The sequence below is a fragment of the Notolepis coatsorum genome (assembly GCF_963971535.1).
Source record: "Notolepis coatsorum genome assembly, chromosome: 8".
Classification (NCBI taxonomy): Eukaryota; Metazoa; Chordata; class Actinopteri; order Aulopiformes; family Paralepididae; genus Notolepis; species Notolepis coatsorum.
Genome location: NC_140172.1, coordinates 67,819,657 through 67,828,587, shown reverse-complemented (window position 1 = coordinate 67,828,587; position 8,931 = coordinate 67,819,657).

The window sequence follows — 8,931 nt, the reverse complement described above, 5'->3', positions numbered from 1 at the left end:
TGACAGAGGAAAGAAGAAGAGGAAGGAACAGACAAACATGGTTCCTGGTTTGAGTGACAGTAGTAGGCGGGTGCTTCGGGGGTGTGCCGTGGCAATGATTTGGTTGTGTGTGTTGATCGGTACTATAATGTATGATCCATATCTGCGACCTGAACAGCCAGAGGTGGTGATAGTGGGTAGGAGGTCGCAGCCAGACCGTCGCGGTAATCTGTTTTTGGGGATGGCGAGGACTGTGGCTAAGGCAGCGAATAGGTCGGATTGTTATGTGTGTGGCTTGGCCCCGCTGGCGGCCGACGCAGGTCTTCCTTTGATTGCGCACCCCTTAACGAAGTGTCATGCCAACGAGTTGAGGGACGTGCCTCTCTCCGGCCCATGCGACGGGGTGGGTCATGATAAGATGTTGAGGTATTTGGGCCGGGGGTTGGGGTCGAATAAGGCGATAGGTTTTGGGGGTCTGAAGGACACTAGCCCCATTCCGGTGGCGTTTAGGGCGGCTGGGTTTGAGATGTGCGTGGAGGGGAAGTCTGGTGGTAAGGACGTGGGATATCTGGACGGCTGCCTGGGTGAGAGTGGAGTATGGGGTAAGGATTCGGAGGCGCCGGCCCCTAGGGGGGGCGTTTTGGATTTGTGGTGAGTATGCGTACGCGGCGTTGCCTATTAAGTGGAGGGGTAGGTGTGCGTTGGGGTATTTGGTGCCAGCTATGAGGGTGTCAGATGTTTTGCCGACGATTCCCAAGTCAAGGAGGAGGAGGATGATGGATGCGGACCATTTTTTCAGGGTGGCGTTTCCCTGGTGGGGGACGTATGCAAACATGGGTGAACTGGACCATCTAGCTCGCGTGTTTGAGGATATGACGGCTACGACCGCGAGAGGTATGGCCCTGGAGGCTCAAGAGTTACGGTCCTTAAGACTGATGGAGCTGCAGTCAAGGACGGGTTTGGACTTCCTGTTGGCGAGTTCAGGAGGCACGTGTGCATTGATTGGTCAGGAATGCTGCAAATTTATCCCCGAAAATGACATAGGCGGCATACAGGAGGTTATAGAGCATTTGAAGAATATTACTAGGGAGATGCAGCCCACGCGGGAGGACTCATGGGAGGGCTGGGGTCAAAGTTGGTTGGGTTATATAGGATGGACAATTGCTAAGTATTTGCTGTGTGCTGTGGTGATGTTTGCGGTTATAGTAGTTTGTGTGAATGTTATCAGGGTGTGTGTGACGTACGTGTTCAGGACTCTCGGCGCGGCTGGTTCTGCGTCTGGGGACCCACACCGCTCGGTTGCACCTGCGTATGCGATGATGGTGATAAAGGATGGCGCGGAGGGTGGCAGGGTAGGTGTGGGCGTTCCGATAAAGCCGTGGTGCCCGGCGTCCGCGCTGGCGACTATTCTCTGATCTGGGTGGTGGACATTCAGGGTTGGGGAGTGGGAGGGCCGGGGCGTGCGTGTGGGTGTGAGGCGGGGGACGTTCCTGGGCGGCCGTGCGTTGCAGTTGACGGGATAGGGTTGTGTGTACAATTGTGTTTTTTTTTCCCCATAGTAGGTACGTTTGGAGTGGCTGTATGATGTGGGGCGGTGTGCCCGGGGTTCGATGTTGGGTCTGGTCGGCTATGCATGGCCGTCCGGCAGGGCACTGGACTCTGGGGATACTGGCCTGAAGGACGGGAGAGGTTGCCGGGATGCTGACTGCTGTGTACCTGTGGTGAGGTGGGTTTAGACCACTGTGGAGGGGCTGTCAGGGTCTCTTCAGTAAACAGGGTTGACACCTCACGGCGTGCGTGGCGCGGCGTCTGTGGCATTCTTTAGGTTACCTCTGGGGGACACGTGTCTGGGTGACAGGTGTCCCCTGGGGGGTGTGGTACTAAATAATGGAAAAGAATGTGAAAAATGAATGTAACTATATTAATCAAGATGTTTTGGTTTTCCGAGGAGTATCAGAATTGGAGCAGGATCAAGCGGAAGTAAAGGAGAGCGGAGATTCAACAAAAAATAGGAACCCAGTGTGTTGACAGAGATCGAACGAGATAAGCTGTATCGTTATATCGTTATTTTCAAACAGATCACACTGTGTCTTGCTAAATATTTTAGTATAGTGTTGCCCGACATTTCCAATGCATAACGAATAGTGGAAATAACAGGGAAATGCCACTGTATTAAGTCTGGATGTTTTTGCTTTCTTTCTGTACAGGTGCTCGACTGGACAGGAGCTCTGAACGATTTCCATAACCATCTGGGGAAACGGCTGTAATGAGCCTTGTATAAGTATGAATGATAAGCCAGTTATCAATCCTTGTCTGCACAGTAGAAATTTGACAGTGTGAGTGTTTTAACTCAAGTAAGTGGAAATAGTGAAAGACAGAGAAACTTGTTTTTTCAAACGGTAATTGCAGGAGTGTTTGAAGTGGAATGAATGACAGTAACATAGGAAGTTCACCTTAGTGGAACATTGATAGGAACAACTGGAGCGGTAAATGCAATATTATTAACAATAGAATAACAACAACAACAATATGGAAAAGGGCCTTAGTGATCAGGCCATTGGGGGGAGAAGGCCGAGAGCCTCTGCAGACATTTCCCAGATAGACTTTACCAGTGATGATCTGATTGATTGGAATTGGAATATGGACTTCTCTCATGTGACCAGTACGACAGAAGGACTTGAAATGTTGACTTTGGTTCCAATACAGGGGAGTGAACCAGTGACAACGGTGTTACTCCAACCAGAACCGATTCAAGCTGGAGTGTCCATTGCAGGCGACTGCAGTTTAACCAAGGTACAGAAAAAGAGACTGAGGAGGGCGGCGTTGTTACAGCGGTCCCGCGAAGTCCACTCTGGCCGGATGGCTGGAACTGAGACCGACAGCAGGTATGGAATACACGAACAGCTTCTACAGCCCACCCGTTTCCCATGTCCACCCTGCCCTCAGCACCGAAGCCAAGATGAGAGGCGAGAAGAAACACATTCCATTCGGAGGACACAACGACTTTGTGGTCAAACCCAAACACATGGTGATGGAGAACCCCTCCCCCATCAGCCCGTTCCAGTACGTGTGTGCTCCAGACAGCGAGCAGACCCTCCTCGCCGCCCCGGCCCAGTTCCTGCTGGAGACCTTTCTGCAGAGCTGCTGCCACAGGCTGTTCCCCAAAGCCGTCCGGAACAGAACCAACCCTGTGCTGTCCATCGACAGCTACTTCAACATCGGCCCAGCCCAGCGATGGGAAGTCAAACCGCCAGTGCTGAGATGGGGGAAGAGGCAGCATCCTATAGACAACAGAGAGCGTTTGTGACAGCGTTCGAACAACACGAGGCAGTTCATCGAGATCTGATGAAGACACAGCTGGAGATCGGTCAAGCCTGGCATCCCACAGCACACGAGACTCAGAGATTGGGACGAGAACTGGCAAGAAAGGCTGCGCTACTAGAAGCGACAGCTGTTGAGATCATGCTTCGGGCGTCTGACCTAGGCCGCCGTGATCAAAGAGTGCCCTGTGCTCCGTTGCCCGGACAGGGAACTGGGCCGCGACAGGGTGAACAAAACCGCAGGAGGGGTGAGTTTCTAGGCCCCTCCCAACAAGGGAAGGGCCGAGGAGAGGCAGCAGAAAAGGACAGGTATGCCCCTCTCTCCTCCAGGCAACAGGACATGCGACCAGAGGACAGGAGAGGGGTGGACCTGGCGAGGACTGTGGGATGCCAGCCGAGAGACTGCGGGGGTCGTGGTAAACTGGGACCGCCTGGGAGGCTGGCGGCGGCTGTGTGCTGGCATTGTGGGGAGATCGGCCATCTCGCTCGGTCATGTGACAAAGGGTGGCAACCACGACCAAAAGGTGGAGGCAGAGGCCGGAATCCGAATGGATTCCCGGTGCGGAAGGTGGTGTGTTGGACGTGTGGGGAGACTGGTCATATCTCACGGGAGTGTGGACAGGACTGTCAAGCCAGAGGGGGAGACCAGGAAAGAACTTGGCAAGACCAAGGTCAACCCCGAGTCCAAGACCAGAATGCGAACAATGGCCCGGCTAGCTCAGTCGGTAGAGAATGAGACTGATTAGAATAAGGATAGAGATGAGGATACATAGATAAGGTTTGATTAGGTGTGCAAGTTACTAAAATGGTTTGGAAGACTAACCAGGGTAAGTTGGGGCTATAGAGGGATGACGTAACTGAATATTGCATGGGCTAATCAAACTAACAAAATTAATGGTTTTAGACAGGAACAATGGAACATTTAATGTTAGACAGAGTTGGAAACAAAGGACTATTTAATTTTGTTGCGGGGGTATTTATGCCTCTAGATGATAGGTAATTCTGTTGGATGAGTGTGTAGCATTTAGGCACTCACAATTTTTTTGTTTATTTACAATTTTCTTTGTTTTTGTTTGACTATATTTTTTAGGAACTGGCTGGCTGGGAGGGATCTCTCGCCGGTCAGGGATAGCAGGTGGTGGTGACACAACGAGACTGGTAGGAAGTCTGATATAATGAGCTGGAAACTGAGAATGGACGGGAGCTGGTTCATGGTTTGTTTTCCGCTCATTAAGAGTCCAGATGTAGAATCTGGGGGGTTGTGTCACATGTTGGGTTATGGTAAGTGTTGGGGAAACATATTTCTCTGTCTATAGAAAGCTCTGTAGGTTTTTGGTCGCAAATTGGCCAGATAGTGTTCATGTAGGGTGCAGACATGTGAATTTGATGATTGACTTATGGGAGGCTCTGCACCGGCTTGTTGAAAGCTGGCGGAGTGTGTGTGATGTGTGTTTAAAGGGACTGTGGTTTGTTGACCATGCACATAGGTTCTGTTGGTGATTGGCCTCGTCTAGAGCTGGCTGTCCGGACCGAGGAGCTGTCGGGAAACAAGGTATTGATAGTGAAATAATGAATATTCCACTTTTAAGGGTGTAGATAGTTGTGTTGAGCTTGAGATATTTGATCTAGTAAAACAGTACAGCACAAAAAAGAAATGAGACAAAGGTGATTTGATTGAATGCTAACGTAAGAAGCTGTAAAATACATAGATAAATGATTTGGAGAAAAATGTATTGTCAAAATGCAGAACAGTAGAGAATGTATCTGCGAAAATAAATGTTTCCAATCTATTATGTGTTTTGTAAATAATAATCCAAAATGCAAAAAAGGACAGAGGGAAAATCGTTTCCTTCTGTGGAAAATCGGAGCAGTACCGAGACCTGCACACAACAAAGAAGAGGCTGTGGTTAGCACAAGGTACAACCAGAAGAAAACGGTCAAAAACGAGTTAGCAGTAAAGGCCTTAGGCATACAACAGCGATTGGGGGCCGTTTATCATCCGCAGAGCCAGGGGATGGTGGAACGCATGAACGGGACGCTAAAAAAACAAGCTGGTAAAGATCTGTCAACACACAGGACTGAATTGGTTGAACGCTCTCCCTCTAGCACTGTTTGCATGCCGGTCAAGCGAGGTTCGCGGTCTGCGTCTGACACCGCACGAAATTATGTTAGGTCGCTGCATGGTAGTACCAGGTTTGCGCGCGACAGGCAAAGGTCCGAGTTTGGACATCCTGGACAACGACATGCGTGAGTACGTAAAATACATGTCAAAGATACACAAAAGTATTCTGGTTCATGTCTCCAGTAGACAGGAGCATGAAACCGGGGAGGAGGTGAATAGGCAGACTACACCTCAAATCATACCAGGCGACTACGTTTATGTAAAAGTATTTAGACGCAAGTGGTTTGGCGCGAGACGAGAAGGGCCATACAAAGTCGTTCGAGCCACCGAGAGGGCTTTACAAATTCAAGGATCGCCTATGTGGTTTCACGTTACTCATTGTGTAAAAGCAATCAATACGGACCAAGAATGGGAACCTGAACCACAAGACCTTGACGGTAAAACCGGGGCGTCGCAACCGTTACACGAAGGCGAAGTGAAGGCGGCGCTAACCCCAAACGATGGGGAAGACCCGGATGATTATGGCGAGCCAGACCGAGGGGGCCACGATTGGCCACCAGTAGAAGATGAAGGTTTTTTACAGGAACCAGACAGAGGAGAAGATTATGAATTGGAACATAATAATTTCTCCTCTGTGGACTTGGAGAAGGTACCAGAAGAACCGGAGGAACCAGTGCTTAGCACAAGCCCGGAACAAGATACTCGACCAAAACGAGTCATCCAGAAGCCTAAACGGTATACATAGGCGAAAGAAGGGATAGTGTAACTGATAGGCCTTGGAGAGGGCGTGTACATATTAATTTTTCATTTTTCATTAGCTGAGCTCTCTCCTTTTTTAGAAATGTTTAGATAGTAAATGCAATGTAAGGTCTTTTCTTTCAGAGTGAATTGCACAAAACAGACACATTTGGTTAAAAAACACATAAGTATAGTCTAAACCTGGTAATTGGTACGATCATCTTTTTGTATAAAGGGACGGACCTAGACTGAAGTGAAATTGATATAACTGATACATTGTGTATAACCGGCAAATGAGTGGAAATTGTTAAACGGTGTGAGTGAATAGAGAACTGTGTAAACAAAAATGGATTCATAGTCGGTCAGTGGAGGAGGGAGCTAATGTGGGTGTTGAAAGCAATTGATACTAACAAATATGGAAAATTAGTCAGAAGGATTCTGGAAAGGTTTGGCTCTGAGGAAATTAGGCTAAACAGTAAGGTTAAGGTAATTGTAAACAGTTTGTTTGAGAAAATACTAACAAGTATATTGGGGATCATTAATCCCCAAACCGGGGAACTGTGGTAGATTTCCGTCAGAAAGCAAACTGTGTATATGTACAACAAAGCAGAATGGCAAAAACACCAACAGGTAAAATACATTCACTATTTTCCCTTGCTCCTCTACCTCTATAAACAAAAGAAACGAGACACATCGCTGATTTGATAACGCAGCTGCTTGGCTCAAGACTTCCTAAAAGGGGTGTTGAAGCAGGCAGATGCTGATTGAGTGAGAGATAGTGTCTCGTTTGATCTTCCTGGGAAAGTCAATAAACATGGGTGATTTTACAACCCAGGGCCCTAGGCAAATGGTCCAAACAAATTGAATACAAAGAAACTGCCTTGAGAGACGCCAGATTGTCTCTGCTAAAACAAAGCAGCAGTTGATCAAAGAAAAGACCATTTGAAGCCACTCCGGGACCTAAATTAGTTCAAAACGTCACGGTAGTGAGTTAGCCAATGAGAGCTGAGAATAAGTGTTCTCCAATAGAAACGCTCGAGGCGAGTTTTGGAAACGCCCGCTTGCCGTAAAATTAGAGGCGGAGCCTAAATTGGAGATAACCAAAACTCCTCGCCAGGAGAGACACAAAAAACAACCCACAGACCCAGGAAGCAACAAACACACCCTTTTTCTCCACTAGATATTGAGGACCCTGCAGCAGAGAGACGGACGCAGCAAAAACATCTTTGAAGAACGAACAACGAGCAGCTACAAGCTTTTTAGATATTGAACGTTTAGACTGAATTCTACTGACCTTCGGCATAGCGACTGCTCCCGGTAGAATTCATTGCACCATTCTTTCAAATATTTGATTTGTAATCTGATTGAAATCCTTTTTTCATTAAAAAACGGATCCTTTTTCAAACTGCTCCGACTTCGCTTCATTTCAACGGCCGCGCCGTGTGCTCTCTCAGGGTAAGCAGAAACCAGATTAAACATTGGTTATCTGCATTTGGAAAGAGTAGTTCTTCTAAGAAGCTTTGTAAGGTTTAAATCACAACGCAGAGTAGGAGTTAAAGCTAGGAAGTTACTACAATACCTCTCTAAGGCTTTACATATATGGCAGCGTTACGTTACCCCCAAGAAGAAAAGGGTTAACTGGATGGGAAATCAATATGAATGAACATACACGTTATTACACTCAAAATGAAATGAAAATGTGGGCCCACTTTACCAAACAAAAGTCCTAACTAATGCCGGCATGAAATGTTTGTGGGGGTACCCCTATACACGGTGGTTAGCAACCATTATCTTCGCCCGTAGGCCGCGACACACTGTGCAATGTACAATATGGTATATTGGCCACCGAAGTGCCACTGTACTTAGCCAAGATGGCGGCCCCGCCCTCACCACCACTCGTCCGGGTGGTAAGATGGCATCGCACGCTCTCGTCACAAGAGCCAGCAAGCTGTGGTAGGCAGGGGGGCAGTAGCAGGTTGGAGGCGCGTGCTGTGTTGTGGCGACCTCTGTTGGAGAGGCGGCGTCCTCTGCTCCGTCGAACCGAAGCCTGCTGCTGGTCTGCTGAGCTGCCGGTGCTGACAAGCTGCTGGTAGGCGAGCTGGGTTGGCGCGTGTGCTAATCTGAAGGCTACCTTAACTGAAGCTACTCTGTGGGTCTGAGAAGGCCCTCCTGCTAACGAACATGCAGCCAGCGCACGGTGCCTCTAACCACCAGCTCTCTTCAGGCGACGCTTGCCGTGGGTACCTCGCTGGAGGGGATACAGTTAGCATTAGCCACTTCAATATACCGCTTACTTCTAGTATAACCCGCTGTATCACTAGGGTTGTTCCGTTCGGATGTTCAACACGCTACTAACGCTTATATTTCTATCATAACACGAAATATACTTGAGTCCAATTACATTTACCCGTGTGCTCCACGACGGGGCTCCTCAACGATACGTCCTCTCAGGTTCACGTTCAACGCATAGCTGTCAACCCTACCATTTTTCCCGGGATTCTCCTGTTTTTTTGACCCTCTTCACGCGCTGTTCGCGGTTCACGGATTGGCACGTATTTTGTACTTATTAATTTTTACAAAATGGCTGCAATTCTCCTCCGTGACGACAGGTGGCAGCAGTGTAGATTAGACCGTTATCACAGGAAGTCAGACCGTTGCGACCCGAAGAAGAATAACAGCGACGCAACCGGATAAAGCTCAGAGCTCAGGGGAGAGAGTAGACTGATGCACCGAGGCGGACCGAGGGTGTCAAATCAACTTAGCCAGTGTCTC